This window comes from Thermobia domestica, chromosome 4, assembly GCF_964235325.1.
Source record: "Thermobia domestica chromosome 4, izTheDome1.hap1.1, whole genome shotgun sequence".
Lineage (NCBI taxonomy): Eukaryota > Metazoa > Arthropoda > Insecta > Zygentoma > Lepismatidae > Thermobia > Thermobia domestica.
In genome coordinates this window covers 97,422,613-97,438,945 of record NC_137457.1, presented here as the reverse complement: position 1 = coordinate 97,438,945, position 16,333 = coordinate 97,422,613, and positions in this window count along the sequence as shown.

The following is a 16,333-nucleotide window of genomic DNA, read 5'->3' as shown; positions in this document are numbered from 1 at the left end:
TTGTTTGGAAATTTAATTCAAACAGTGTATAAATGCTGGAAGGTATTCTTTTTCGAAATGTACTTCGCAGAGTTAAATTAAAGTTTAGTTTTATTATCCTTATTTAATTTATTGGCCTGTTTTTGCGGTAGTGTTCTTTCAATGCTAATATTTCCTTGAGCGCGATAAGTAATATAACATTTCTGTCAGAATACATTTTCTCCTCATACATAAACATTGCTCTCTCCAACCAAAGTTTAATTCGAACAGTGGATAAATTTTGAAAGATATTCTATTTCAAAATGTACTTTGGAGTGTTAAATTTAAGTTGAGTTTTATTATCCTCATTAATTTATTGGCCTATTTAAGCTTTACTCTTTTTGAATGCTAACATTTCTTTGAGTGAGATAAGTAACATAACATTTCTGTCTAGAAAATATTTTCTCCTTCTACATTTATTTTGATAATACGTAAACATCGCTCTCTCGTTTGGAAGTTTAATTCTAACAGTGAATAAATGTTTGGAGATATTCTATTTCAAAATGTACATTCAAGTGTAAAATTGAAGTTTATTTTTTTTATCTTTCTTTAAATTATTGGCCTGTTTTTGCGGTACTGTTCTTTCAATGCTAACATTTCTTTGAGCAAGATAAGTAATATAACATTTCTGTAAGAATATATTTTCTCCTTCTACATTTATTGTTATAATACATAAGCATCGCTCTCTCGTTCACAAGTTTAATTCGAACAGTAATAAATTTTGGAAGATATTTTATTACTAAATGTACTTTAAAGTGTGAAATTAGGTTTTTGTTTTATTATCCTTATTTAATTTATTGGTCTGTTTTTGCGGTACTTTTCTTTCAATGTTAACATTTCTTTGAGCGAAATAAATAATATATCATTTCTTTTAGAATACATTTTCTCCTCTTACTTAAGCATCGCTCTCTCCATCGGAAGTTTAATTCGAACAGTTGATAAATTTTGGAAGATATTTTATTTCTAAATGTTCTTTGCATTGTTAAATTTAAGTTTAGTCTTATTATCCTTATTTAATTTATTGGCCTGTTTTTGCGGTACAATTTTTCAATGCTAACATTTCTGTGAGCGAGATAAGTAACATAACATTTCTGTCTAGAACAACATTTTCTCTTCCTACAATTATTGTGATAATACATAATAATTGCTCTCTTGTTTGGAAATTTAATTCGACCAGTGTATAAATGCTGGAATATATTCTTTTTCGAAATGTACTTCGCAGAGTTAAATTGAAGTTTAGTTTTATTATCCTAATATAAAATATTGGCGTATTTATGCGGTACTTTTCTCTGAATGCTAACATTTCTTTGAGCGAGATACTTAACATAACATTTCTGTCTAGAACAAGATTTTTTTCCTACGATTATTGTGATAATACATAAGCGTCGCTCTCTCGTTCGGAAGTTTAATTCCAACAGTGGATAAATTTTGAAAGTTATTCTATTTCTAAATGTACTTTGCAGTGTTAAATTAAAGTTGAGTTTTATTATCCTAATTTAATTTATTGGCATATTTATGGTGTACTCTTCTTTCAATGCTAACATATCTTTGAGCGATGTAAGTAATATAACATTTCTGTTAGAATATATTTTCTCCTTCTACATTTATTTGTAATACACAAGAATCGGTCTCTCGTTCGGAAGTTTAATTCGAACATTGAATAAATATTGGAAGATATTTTATTTCTATATGTACTTTTAACTGTTAAACAAAAGTTTAGTTTTATTATCCTTTTTTATTTATTGGCCTATTTATACGGTATTCTTTTTTAATGCTAACATTTCTTCGGGCGAGATAAGTAACATATCATTTCTTTCAAGAATATATTTTCCCCTTCTACATTTATTATGTTAATACATAAACATTGCTCTCTTGTTTGGAAATTTAATTCGAACAGTGTATAAATGCTAGAAGATATTCTTTTTCGAAATTTACTTCGCAGAGTTAAAGTTTAGTTCTATTATCCTTATATAATTTATTGGCCTTTTTTGCGGTACTGTTCTTTCAATGCTAACATTTCTTTGAGCGCGATAAGTAGTGTAACATATCAGTTAGAATACATTTTCTCCTCGTACATAAACATCGCTCTCTCCATCGGAAGTTTAATTCTAACAGTGGATAAATTTTGAAAGATATTCTATTTTTAATGTATTTTGAAATGTTAAATTAAAGTTGAGTTTTATTATCCTCATTTATTTTATCTGCATATTTATGCGGTACTCTTCTTTCAATGCTAACATTTCTTTGAGCGAGATAAGTAACATAACATTTCTGTCTAGAACAAAATTTTCTCCTTCTATATTTATTGTGCTATCACATAAGCATCCCTCTCTCGTTCGGATGTTTAATTCGAAGAGTGATTAAATGTTGGAAGAAATTATATTTCTAAATGTACTTTGAAGTGTTAATTTATAATTGAGTTTTGTTATCCTTATATAATTTATTGGTGTATTCATGCGGTACACTTCTTTGAATGCTAACCTATTCTGTTAATACGTAAGCATCGCTCTCTCGTTCGGGAGTTCAATACGAACAGTGAATAAATGTTGGAAGATATTGTTTCGAAATTGATTTATCAGTATTATATCGAAGTTTAATTTTATCCTGATTAAAATTATTGGCATATTCATGCGATAGTCTTCAGTCAATGATAAGATTTCTTCCAACGGGATAAGTAACATATGATTTCTCTCTTGAATATATTTTCTTCTTCTACATTTATTGTGTTAATACACAAGCATCGCTCTCTCGTTCGGAAGTTTGATTCGAACAGTGAATAAATTTTGGAAGATATTCTATTTCGAAATGAATTTTGGAGTGTTAAATATTTTTTTTATTATCTTTATTTAAATTATTGGCCTATTTATGCGGTAGTCTTGTTTCAATCCTAACATTTCTATGAGCGAGATAAGTAACAAAATATTTCTCTCTAGAATACAGTTTATCCTTCAATATTTTTTTTGCTAATACATAAGCATCGTTCTCTCGTACGGATGTTAAGACGAACAGTGAATAAATCTTGGAAGATATTCTCTTTCGAAATGTACTTCCACTGTTAAATGAGTTTTTAGTTTGTTGTGTCCTTATTTAATTTATTGGACTATTTATGCGGCACACTTCTTTGAATTGGTAACTTTTCTGGAGATAGAGAAATAACATAACATCTTTTTCTGAGAATTTTTCTCCCTCTACATTGATAGTCAGAATATATAAGCATGGCTCTCTCGTTGGAAGTTTAATTCGAACAGTAAATAAAGTTTTTAAGATATTCTATTACTAAATGTACTTTGCAGTGTTAAATTTAAATTTAGTTTTATTATTCTCATCTATATTATTGGCCTATTTAAGAGGTACTCTTTTTGAATGCTAACATTTCTTTGAGTGAGATGAGTAACATAACATTTCAGTCTAGAATACATGTTATCCTTCTATATTTTTTGTGTAAATACATAAGCATCGCTCTCTCGTTCGGAAGTTTAATTCGAACAGTGAAGAAATGTTGGAATATATTCTATTTCTAAAAGTACTTTCAAGTGTTAAATTATAATTGAGTTTTATTATCCTTATTTAATTTATTGGCGTATTTATGCGGTACTTTTCTTTGAATGCTAACTTATTCTGTTGATACGTATACATCGCTCTCTCGTTCGATAGTTCAATTCGAACAGTGAATAAATGTTGGAAGATAATCTGTTTCGAAATGTACTTATCAGCATTATATCAAAGTTTAGTTTTATTATCCTCATTTAAATTATTCGCATATTCATACGGTAGTCTTCAGTCAATGATACGATTTCTTCGAGCGAGATAAGTAACATAACATTTCTGTCTAGAATATATTTTCTCCTTCTACACTTATTGTTTTAATACACAATCATCGCTCTCTCGTTCGGAAGTTTAATTCGAACAGTGAATAAATGTTGGAAGATATTCTATTTCGAAATGTACTTTGGAGTGTTAAATTAATTTTTTTATTATCTTTAATTAAATTATTGGCCTATTTATGGGGTAGTCTTCTTTCAATCCTAACATTTCTTTGAGCGAGATAAGTAACATAAGATTACTGTCTTGAAGAAAATTTCCTCCTTCCACATTTATTGAGTTTATACGTAAGCATCGCTCTCTCGTTCGGAAGTTTAAATCGAACAGTGAATAAATGTGGGAAAATATTCTGTTTCGAAATGTACTTAACAGTATTATATCGAAGTTTATTTTTATTATCCTCATTTAAATTATTTTCATATTCATCAATGTCTAGTCTTCATCATAGTCTTCAGTCAATGATACGATTTATTCCAGCGAGATAATTAACATAACATTGTGTCTAGAAAATATTTTCAACTTCTACATTTCTTTTGATAATACGTAAACATCGCTCTCTCGTTTGGAAGTTTAATTCGAACAGTGAATAAATGTTTCAAGATATTCTAATTCAAACTGTACATTGAAGTGTTAAATTGAAATTTTGCTTTTATCCTTGTTTAAATTATTGGCCCATTTATGCGGTACTCTTCTTTCAATGCTAATATTTCTTTGAGCGAGATAAGTAATATAACATTTCTGTTAGAATATATTTTCTTCTCCTACATTTATTGTGATAATACACACGCATCGCTCTCTCGTTCGGAAGTTTAATTCGAACAGTGGATAAATTTTGGCAGATATTCTTTTTCTAAATGTACTTTAAAGTGTTAAATTAAAGTTTAGTTTTATTATCCTTATTTAATTTATTTACCTGTTTTTGCGGTACTGTTCTTTCAATGCTAAAATTTCTTTGAGCTAGATAAGTAATATAACATTTCTGTTAGAATATATTTTCTCCTTATACATTTATTGTGTTAACACATAAGAGTCGCTCTCTCGCTCGGAAGTTTAATTCGAACAGCGGATAAATTTTGGAAAATACTCTATTACTAAATGTACTTAAAGTGTTAAATTAAAGTTTAGTTTTATTATCCTTATTTAATTTTTGGCCTGTTTTTGCGGTACTGTTCTTTCAATGCTAGCATTTCTTTGAGCGAGATAAATAATATATGTTTTTTGTTAGAATACATTTTCTCCTCATACATATGCATCGCTCTCTCCATCGGAAGTTTAATTCGAACAGTGGATAAATTTTGGAAGATATTCTATTTCTAAATGTACTTTGCAGTGTTAAATTAAAGTTGAGTTTTATTATCCCTATTTAATTTATTGGTATATTTATGCGGTACTCTTCTTTCAATGCTAACATTTCTTTGAGCGAGATAAGTAACATAACATTTCTGTCTAGAAAAACATTTTCTTCATCTACATTTATTGTGATAATACATAAGCATCGCTCTCTCGTTCGGATGTTTAACTCGAACAGTGAATAAACGTTGGAATATATTTTATTTCTAAATGTACTTTCCAGTGCTACATTATAATTGAGTTTTATTATATTTAATTAAATTATTGGAATATTCATGCGGAACCCTTCTGTCATGATAAGTTTTCTTCGAGCGTGATAAGTAACATTAGATTTCTGTCTAGAATATATTTTCTACTTCTACATTTATTGTGTAATAAACAAGCATTGCACTCTCGTTCAGAGGTTTAATTCGAACAGTGAATAAATATTGTAAGGTATTCTATTTCGAAATGTACTTTGGAGTGTTATTAAAGTTTTGTTTTATTTTCTTTATTTAAAATATTGGCCTATTTATGCGGTAGTCTATTTCCAATCCTAACATTTCTTTGAGCGAGATAAGTAACATAACATTTCTGTCTAGGATACATTTTATCCTTCAAAATTTATTGTCTTAATACATAAGCATCGCTCTCTCGTTCTGAAGTTTAAATCGAACAGTGGATAAATTTTGAAAGATATTTTATTTCTAAATGTACTTTGCACTGTTAAATTAGAATTTAGTTTTATTATCCCTATTTAATTAATTGGCATATTTATGCGGTACTCTTCTTTCAATGGTAACATTTCTTTGAGCGAGATAAGTAACATAACATTTCTGTCTAGAACAATATTTTCTCCTTTTACATTTATTGTGATAATACATAAGCAACGCTCTCTCGTTCGGGAGTTCAATTCTTACAGTGAATAAATGTTGGAAGTTATTCTGTTTCGAAATGTACTTTTCAGTATTATATCGAAGATTAGTTTTATTATCCTCATTTAAATTATTGGCCTATTCATGTTCTAGTCTTTAGTGAATGATACGATTTCTTCGAGCGAGATAAGTAACATAACATTTCTGTCTAGAAGATATTTTCTCCTTCTACATTTATTGTTTTAGAACACAAGCATCGCTCTCTCGTTCGGAAGTTTAATTCGAACTGTAACGTAATCGACACATAAATGGAAATATTGTAAATTAATAAGAGAAAATTTGATAGGTTATAGAATGAGGACAGATGCGCGCCTAATACAAGCGCGTGTAGTGGCGATTCTCCGAAGAATCAAACCTTCCTCCTTGATGTGGAAGGAATGATCGCCATTGCGGCTCTTAAACCAGTAACTGATAGTGGTGGGAAAAAGGCTCTCCTTAATAATGAAAAATTCACATTGTTTTCCGCTTTGAAAGTACTTTAAAGTATATTACTTTTGAAAGCAGGTTTGCTGGTAACCAAGAAATAACTTTTCAGGCGATGCGTTTGGCAAATTAAAAAAATAGGAGAGAAACATTTCATATTATTCCTAACTTCATTTTGTGCCATGTTATATCTATATGAATTATATTTTTCTATAGTCCTCATGTCTATAACTAATATCAAATATGTTTGATATGCTTAGTATATATGTCTTAGGTATTTACGTATGTTTCTTTGTACTTGTATTTCAAGAAAGGTAATTTTGATACTTAAGAAGTTTCGTGTGAAACTAGTGCGAACATGTGCTAATCGGTTAGCTTCAATAAGCTTTAATGGCTGTCGATTGAACTGGTTTAAAGGAACTTTTGGAAGTGGAATTAATTATCAAATTGAACTTACTACGAAAAACATTTTATATTTAGTGTATTGGAAATTTGAAATTGAAATTAACATAACCAATGCGAAAAACTGAAACACAGCCAAAAAACATTTTTCATTTAATTGCTTATTTGAGTTGTTGTTGTTATACGTATATTATTTCGTTATTAGTTATAATAAATAGAGGACTAAATCTAGATAGTGTATATCCAAATTATTTCCATGCATTTCTCATTCCGCCGCCACTTAATTTGTATGAGCAACATTTTTTTTTTCTTTCGGTGCTTTCAACCTCTAAATTGCTACATACAAATTATATTTTAAGTTCAAGAGCCGCAATCTCCTTGTGATAGCTTTGGTGAAAAGGGCTACACATTGTGCGTGCATGGAAATAAAAAGAATTTGGTAGTTATTTGTAAAAAGGTAAATTTATTGAAAAATAAGATAACATGGCACGACGAGAGAATTTACTTATAGAATTTTCTGACGATAGTGGAAACATGTCTGAATATGAAAGTACGGTAGATGGATCTGAATTGAGTGCAGGTAAGGATGAAGGCCGCCATAGAAATGAAATGGAGGGTACTTGTAATATAGGAATTCAAGCCACATTGCCAATTACGGAACATGTGCCAGTAAGGGGTGCATGTGAACCATTGAATTGTTTAAATCAGTGTGTAGGTAATTATTCAGAAGGGAGTTTTTCATCTTATAATGAAAGGCAAATTACTGGGTGCGGCTCTGCGCCGCATTTATTACGAGCTACTCAATTCAAACCTCACAAAATAATGTCTACATTTTCTCGAATGCAGATGGCCCTAATAGCATCCGATATCCATGGGATGTTCTGAACTAGTCCCATTGATGTCACTATGTCGTACGGGATATTGGGACGTACTCAGGATAGCCTGAAGATATCCTATCGGGAAAATCCCGGCTTTGTCAGTAGAGCGATATCCTGGCAGGATAATCCCCACTTTGTCAGTAGAGCGATATCCTGTGGATATCCTGGCAGGATAATCCCGCGGTTGTTGATATTATTATTATTATTATTATTATTATAAAATACTTCTTCAAAGAGTAAATATAGTAATTATATAATACTTTTCTATTATAGTATTATTATTATTTATTAAATAATAATATAATAATAGAAAAGTACTATATAATTAGTATATTAGTCCATCGTATTGTATAATTCTGCAATACCGAACTAATAATGTTCAGATAATTAATAATGATAATAAAGTAGTACATAATAATTTCATACTATGTTTGAAGAAACTTCCAACGCGGCGCGATCGTTCACTGTTTCTGCTGAGGACCGCGAAATGTTATGCAGTTGTTTCCATGATGCACGGCGCAAGGTGGGCCGTGATGGATGTAAGTAGACTCAATGTTGTAAAGGTGATGGTTTCTTTAGCTGAAGAATATAGGGTAAGTAATTTATTATATTCAATACATACTTGTTGCAAATAGATTAATACACATCAAGTGTAAATGTGCAATAATTTCACTGCTTGTGAACTAGGTAGTCGCAGCGTGTATTTTTGGCAGTTACGAGAAACAACAGAAGTTGCTGATTCAAATGAGCGAAGCAAAATTGAGGTATTTAATGTGATAATTTATGCAACATTGCTCGACTCAAGTCTAGATAATATAACTTGCAGTGCTTTTTAAAAATTTATGCAGTTCAATCCTCCCAAAAAAATCGAATATGTCAGAGTGAAAAAAAATGTAGTTTTTGATACCGTAACTTGTGATTTCTGACTATAGGTTAGTTAAAGTTAGGTTTGTTTAGTGTAGCGATAAAAAAATGTTACTTCTAATGCGATAAATGGGATGTAGACCCTTTTGTGTACTACTTTAAAGAAAATACAGTGATATATGTTCCCACATGTAACAGTTCCAGTTCAATGAACAGCAAGGAGCGGGCTGTTGGAGAAGCAGTAAAAATACATTAATGCTGATCAGTGAAAATTACTGGTTTAAAAATGGTACATTTTATTTACGTGACAATTTTGTTCTCTGTAACAATTTGCCGACTGGCAAGATTTTAGAATGTGTAGACCACTGCACATGTGCAATCGTGCGATAGTAATAATGTTAGCATATTTTTACGCTCAAGGGCCAAAATGTTACTAAAATTATTTCTGAAACGCGGTATCGGCACTACTTTAGCAGATGGCTCTACCAAATTTATCGACATTTCAATTTTGGGGGGGGGGGCTTTTCGTGCTGTTAGACTATACTACGTTCTGTTTGCTTCTGCAATACGATTCGTTTGGTGGGTTAGGTTGGGTAGGTTAGATTAAGATTCTACTAATAATTACGGTCCTTGTACCGTTATGGGGATCCAAAACTAGCAGAAAAACAGTATGATGTACCGGAAGGAAGGGTTGGTGATGTAAGGTGAATTGGAAAAAAAGGAGGAACCCATGGAAAGATAGGTAATTGGCCAGAAGTCCACTATGATGAAAATTATCTTCTTTCGTTCCTAATGATGTCCAGAATTCTAAAAAGGGCGGTGCAGATGATACATCTTTGAGTACAAGAGTACATACACGGTCCCGGTAAAGTGTCCTTGCATTCAAAACACGCGGCTGTATACCCCACTTTCAGAATTTTAGACATTACCTGGGGCGAAATAAGGAAATAGCACACAAAGAGGGTGCTGAGTCGGATATTATGATTACAAGGACACTTTGCCAAAACTGGGTGTACTCACACTGCACCCCCTTTTTAAGCATTGTGTACATCACTAGGAACGAAAGAACGATGATTTGCATCATCCGATACTGTATGAAAGAAGGAGTTCTTCTGGGCAATTAGCGATGGATATTTGGTGGAATATCTGTCTCGATGTTGAGTGAACCAGGAAAACACCGTCCGGTAAAAGTCCACTTTTGCCTCCTATTATGATTGGCGTTAAGTATTCTGACGTATTTCTTAAGTACAGGGCCAAAATTAGTAAATGTCATTTGTTGTGTCATAAGTATGATTATTTACTATTATTACTATTAGTAAAGCCATGTTAACCTAATCTATCAAGGGAAGTGGAAAAAATGTAAATTTCGCACGTAAAACACTGGACCCCGCAACGGCACATTGACCATAAATACTTATAAATCTCCTCTATTGACTTCACTGAAAATTACTTAAAACATATTTCACCTGGACACTGGACTATATTTGGTAGGGCTATCTGATAATGTGAACACGGAGAGTTATATTTAGTAACATTTTAGTCCGTGTACTTAACAATATAAAATTAATATTGCTTCAGTCACTAGCTTGCGCATTCTAAAATCCTGCTATTTGGCCCTTGTACTTAAAAATACTATAAGAACGTTAATAAAGGCTAGATATCTGCATCATCCCCCAAACAGCATAGCCTGTGGTGGAAATAAAGGTTGTTTTGGGGGTAATAGTATACATGAGAACCCCCTGATCTGTGTTTCTTCTGTGTTTTATTACCACTTCTACATGAAATACCATAAATTTTTTACGTAGTGCAGTAGTAAGAAGTATCCATGTGCACAAGACATGCGATATGCGTTAAATCCCCCCCCCCCCCAAACACACACATAGTCATAGTTAAAATACAAGGGCACTACACATGCAGATATAAAGAATAGCTATGTTCTTTTTTTTATTTTCGTATCAGTCGATAAGTAAATAAAAGTCGCTTTGTCACCCCCTTTGTAAGTTCGTACATACTCAATGAATAATCCCTAAAAGAATGAGCGTCCTTCTTTTTTGGGAACTGATGCAGCTTCATGTGTACTATATCCCTTTTGGGTATGCCAACGATCTGCAACACGAGGTGCGGCTTGTGTAGCCCGCTCCTTGCAGTTCTAATCTGGAACTGTCACTGGTCGGAACATGTGTCAAGTGACCATGAGCAATGTCGTTCACACAAACATATGTGAAGGGGTCATGTGTTCAATGAACAATCCCAAATTATTATTAAAACAATGCTAGCTGAGCAAGGCTATTCACATTTAAAGATGGCGTCGTGTATACAAATTTAATCCTATGAAAGTACAAGAAATCGACCATAACTAGAACCGTTAAAGGAAACAGCAATGACTTCTTCACCCTTGGAAAGATAATTTTGTCCCCATTTAGTAGTGGTAAGCGCGTGGCAGTACAGCAAACTGAACTGCGGAATTTCTGAATTTGAAAAGGAGGGGGGGTAAAAATAATGGACAAATTTCCAAAACTGATTACACTTTTTTTTGTGGAAAACCTGCGAAAGTGTGCAATAAAGGGTCTACGTTTAAAAAAACTTTCAAAAAGGTAATATTTTCGCAGTATTTTAACTATTGACAAAATTGTAATATGATAGCACACGGTTTGGAGCACAAAATCATTCGCATACATACAGTTTCCTAGCGAAGTGTGAACAATCGAGGAATTAGTGTAGACAGTTAAATTAAAAGGAAGAATGTGAACATTATTCAAAAAGCAAATAAACCCCTTTTCCTAAAGCTGAAAGCTGCCTCAGCCTGTTGTAAACGGAAAGAACATCATCAACTATCTAGGATTTGGAAAAATAAAAAAAAAACACTACAAAAACACGGTGTAAGGTGAAAATGAGTTTACTCGATGCATTCTACGATACTACCAGGATTCCAACGTGGCACCACATCATCCATGTCCTGTTCAAAGTAATGTTACTCAAGGTTCCCTAATAGGTCAGTGTAGCCTGTGGTGCATCTTTCAGTGTATGGAAATGGAGGTGTTCTTCAGGGGGAATCCGAAACTTCTACGTCCGGGCTATACGGAGGGTGATAGAGAATTTACTAGTTAAACCCCCGGGGATGTGTTCCGTTCCGTTTGGCTGTATGAAGTCGTGCGTTGTCGTGCAGTAACAACAAACCCTCTCGGAGTGCCCCCTCCTCCCCTCCCCGCCGCACATTGTTCTGGAAATGGAATTTAGCCGGACAAATGTATTTGCTCTGGAACTGATGCTACAAGAGCATTGAAAATGTTAGAACAGCTTAACACTGTCGTGCGGTGGGGTGGCACTGGCTACACTAGCTGGGTTTAAAAACAGTAGTGTTTTTTTACGTGGCCAGACACTCACTGGCAGTCACTTGTCAATAATTATTGGCAATTTTCAGTGATTAAATATCGAAAATAGGCATTTCTATTTGCAGCACTGTAATGCAAATGTAAAAAGCGTAAGGTAATATTTTATAATATTTATTTTGCTGCATATTTCTTTAGAAGTGTTCCGTAGTGTAGGGATTGTAGTTTTGGTTTCATGTTAGCGTGGTCCTGGTTTCAATGGTAGTGAGAGTGTGGTAGTGAGTGGACGTGTTTTTCTCTTGCTCCTGAGTGCAGTGAACCGTGATGGGTGTTGAGCTTGGAATTTATAGGGCCAGAATAGGCTTATTCAGAATTGCTGTGAAAGAATCATCATGTTCTGTGTTAGTGAATACACCAGGCTATACGAAAGTGTTTTTTGCCTACGGATTAATAATATTTACTTTGTTAATCATCGGGGGTGTAGAGCAGCATCCTGGGCCTCCTAGCACTCAACGTAATGACATTGCTGAAATTAAAGATATATTATCTTCTCTTCGCGCGTCCAATGAAAAAGTAGTGGTTGAAGTGGCATCCCTTTGTGCATCTAATGAACGCTTAACAACTGAAATCAAAACATTAAGGGAAACAGTAACAAAACTGGTTGACAGAGTAGATACCATCGAAACGAAACTATTGGAAGTGACAGGTGAAGTAAGTGAACTACATCGTTATACTACGTTTTTAGAACAAAAAATTGACGATCTCGAGAACAGGTCACGAAGACAAAATTTAGTGTTTTATGGGGTGAAGGAGGAAGGGAATGAAGACTGGGCAACTACAGAGAAAAAAGTGTGTGATTTGCTAAACGACCGATTGCAAATGGAAACTGATGACCAATTTATACAGAGGGCTCACCGCGTTGGAAGAAAGTGTCAGGGCAGAACAAGGCCCATAGTATGTAAATTTTTAAGTGATAAGAAAAAGGAACACGTATTAAAAAATAGAAATAAACTTCGGGGTACAAACATTTATGTGGACCAAGATTACTCTAGTTCTGTAAGACAGGAACGTAAACAGCTACAATATTATTTAATGAAAGCGCGCAAAGAAGGAAAATATGCAAATATCAATTTCCGATATTTGTATATTGAAGGGAAAAGATTCACGCTTGCCGAACTGCAGAACAGTGAAGACAGGTATTTCCAAGAAACTGACCATGCCGAGGGAATTTACAATCAGCCACCTGAATCGCCTAAAGCACCTGTCAATCAAGAACAAGAAAAACCTCGACAGCATCTGCGACAAGAAAACCAAGCATCCGCTCCCTCCCCCAACCCACAATCTGGACATTCCAAGGCAGGCAGAAAGATATCAGCATGAGGGGGGTGCACCAAGGACACTTCCGTAAGTACAAAAACATTCGAAGTGAGAGGTGAAAGTGACAATATAGTTGAGGGGAAAGATGGCTATTTTAATATATATATTCAAAACGTAATGGGAACTCGTACCAAATTAAGAACGCTGACCGAAAATGTATTAAGTAACAATTATCAGGCAATTGCATTAACTGAATCTTGGCTTACTAACAGTCATAATGACTCTGAACTCTTTGATTCGCGGTATGTCGTGGTAAGAGCAGACAGAAATATTGTTACTTCTGGTAAGAAATTGGGTGGTGGTGTTGTATTAGCTGTAAATAAAAAATATCGTGTGCAGAAAATTCCTTCCCCAAACATTCCTGGTGTTGATTGTATTACAGTAAAAGTTTTTGTAGATACGGTTAATTGTATATACATTGGTCTTGTATATATTGCACCTGGGTCAAATCAATCAATATATAGAGAATATTTTGAATACATATTTAGTGTACTGCAACCAAAGAGTAACATTCTTCTGACAGGCGACTATAATCTCTCACAGGTCACGGGAACTGATTTCAATTTTTTAACATCTACAGGAACCTGTCAAGAATTATTTCACTTAATGAATTTTTATAATTTACAAACCTACAATAATATTAAAAACTCGTATGGCAAAACGCTTGACCTAATACTATCGAATCTTACCAGCGTAGAGGTCATACATGAACACCCTCCCCTTTTACCGGAGGATGTTCATCACCCAGCCCTCCTAGCTGAATATAAATGTATTAATTCTAGAAATGTTAAGTGTACAAACAAAAGCGAAGTAAGAGACTATAATTTTTTTAAAGCTGACTTTGATAAACTGTATCGCGAAATATCACTAACAAATTGGGAACCTATCACAGATAGTTTGACTGTAGATGACTCTGTGGATTTTTTCTATAATATACTCTATTCTATTTTTGACCGATGCATCCCGAGAAAAAGAATTAAATTCAATTACCCTACTTGGTTTTCAAGTGACATAATTAGATTAATTAAGAGCAAATCATATCACCATAAGAAATGGAAGCAGGGTTCTCGGGACGCACTTTATCACTATAATAAATTTAAAGAATTGAGAGCTCTTTCTAAAAAAGAAATTTCTAATGCATACAATATATATTTAAACAACTGTGAGGCCAATATTATAAATAATCCTAAGACTTTCTGGGCGTATGTTAGGAATAAAAAGAGTAATTCGGGGAGTAATATATTTCATTATGATGGTCAAACTTTGAGTGACGATGCTGATATTGCAAACGCGTTTATGACAAATTTTCAAGTGACACACAATAAATCGAGCTACAATCTTATTCCTATGGAGCAACACAATAATTCGGAAATCCTGGACAAATTAAACATTAACTTTATAGATATTGAAGATGTGGAGAATGCTATTAAAAAACTTAAACCACGGTCATCTTGTGGACCAGACAAAATACCACCATATATCATTAAAGGCTGCTCAGAAATACTGAAACATCCCCTGCAAGTTATTTTTAACAAGTCAATAGCTTCTTCTACATTTCCTACGAAATGGAAGATTGGTGACGTCTGTCCCATTCCCAAAACAGGCTGCCCTACAGACCAAATAAAAAATTATCGACCGATAACCCTACTATCTGCCCCATCTAAGATATTTGAAATTATTATATACGAAAAAATTTATTCACATGTACGGTCAGTAATATCTCCCTTTCAACATGGTTTCATGCCAAAGAGGTCAACTGTAACTAATCTCTCAGAACTTACGCATTTTATAGCTAATCAAGTTGATAAAAAGGAACAAGTAGATGTAATTTATACAGATTTCTCCAAGGCGTTCGACGTAATTAATCACGATATACTTCTAAGCAAACTTGTGACATTCAATTTTTTCACAAAATCTTCAACAACTTATAGCATCCTATCTTTACCAACGGAAACATCGCGTTCGATACAAGAATATTTTAACTAAGGAATATGTCGTAGACTCTGGTGTGCCTCAGGGATCGAACTTAGGACCTCTGTTATTTATACTATTTGTTAACGATTTACCACCTGTAATAACATCTTCCCACAAACTTTTGTTTGCTGACGATCTAAAAATCTATCGCAGTATCTCCACGGAATTAGACGCAATTTCTTTGCAAAATGACATTAATGCTATTTCCCAATGGTGTGAATCAAATAAGTTGCTACTAAATATTAGAAAATGTAAAGTAGTGTCATACACCAGGAAAATAAACTATGTACGCAATGCGTATACTATTAATCAAACGCCAATTGAGAGAGTGGATTATGTTACTGATCTTGGAGTCACTCTGCAGTCAAACCTATCATTCGATATTCATGTCAACAGAGTAATTGGTGAGTCCTTTAGGAATCTTGGCTTTGTGATGAGATTAGGAGGTGATTTTTCTAATACTAATGCTCTCAAAACATTATACACTGCCTATGTGCGGTCTAAGGTGGAATATGCAGCGATAATATGGGGTTCTAATAGTAAGAAATATATAAATACAATCGAAAACATTCAAAACAAATTTGTGCGCTTTTTGACATATAAAGAAACAGGTATATATCCCAAATTTGAGAACTACGAAGGTCTTCGAAACAAATATTTATTACAATCTCTTGAAAGCAGAAGAAGTCATTTCATATTATCTTTCTTACATAAAATAATTCATGGTGCAATAGATTCAGAATATTTGTTATCAGAAATCAAAATTCGCGTCCCACATAGAGCAACGAGACCCCATAATGACATATTCCATCTTTCAGCGCAAAGGACTAATGCATTAGATGTATCGCCTATCAGAAAAATGTGTATATTGTATAATAAGACGTCACAAGAACACCCACATATAGATGTTTTTAGTTACAAACAAAATTTTCACTCTACATAAATTTGTTGTATCCTGTATATCGTGCTATTTGTATTTTAA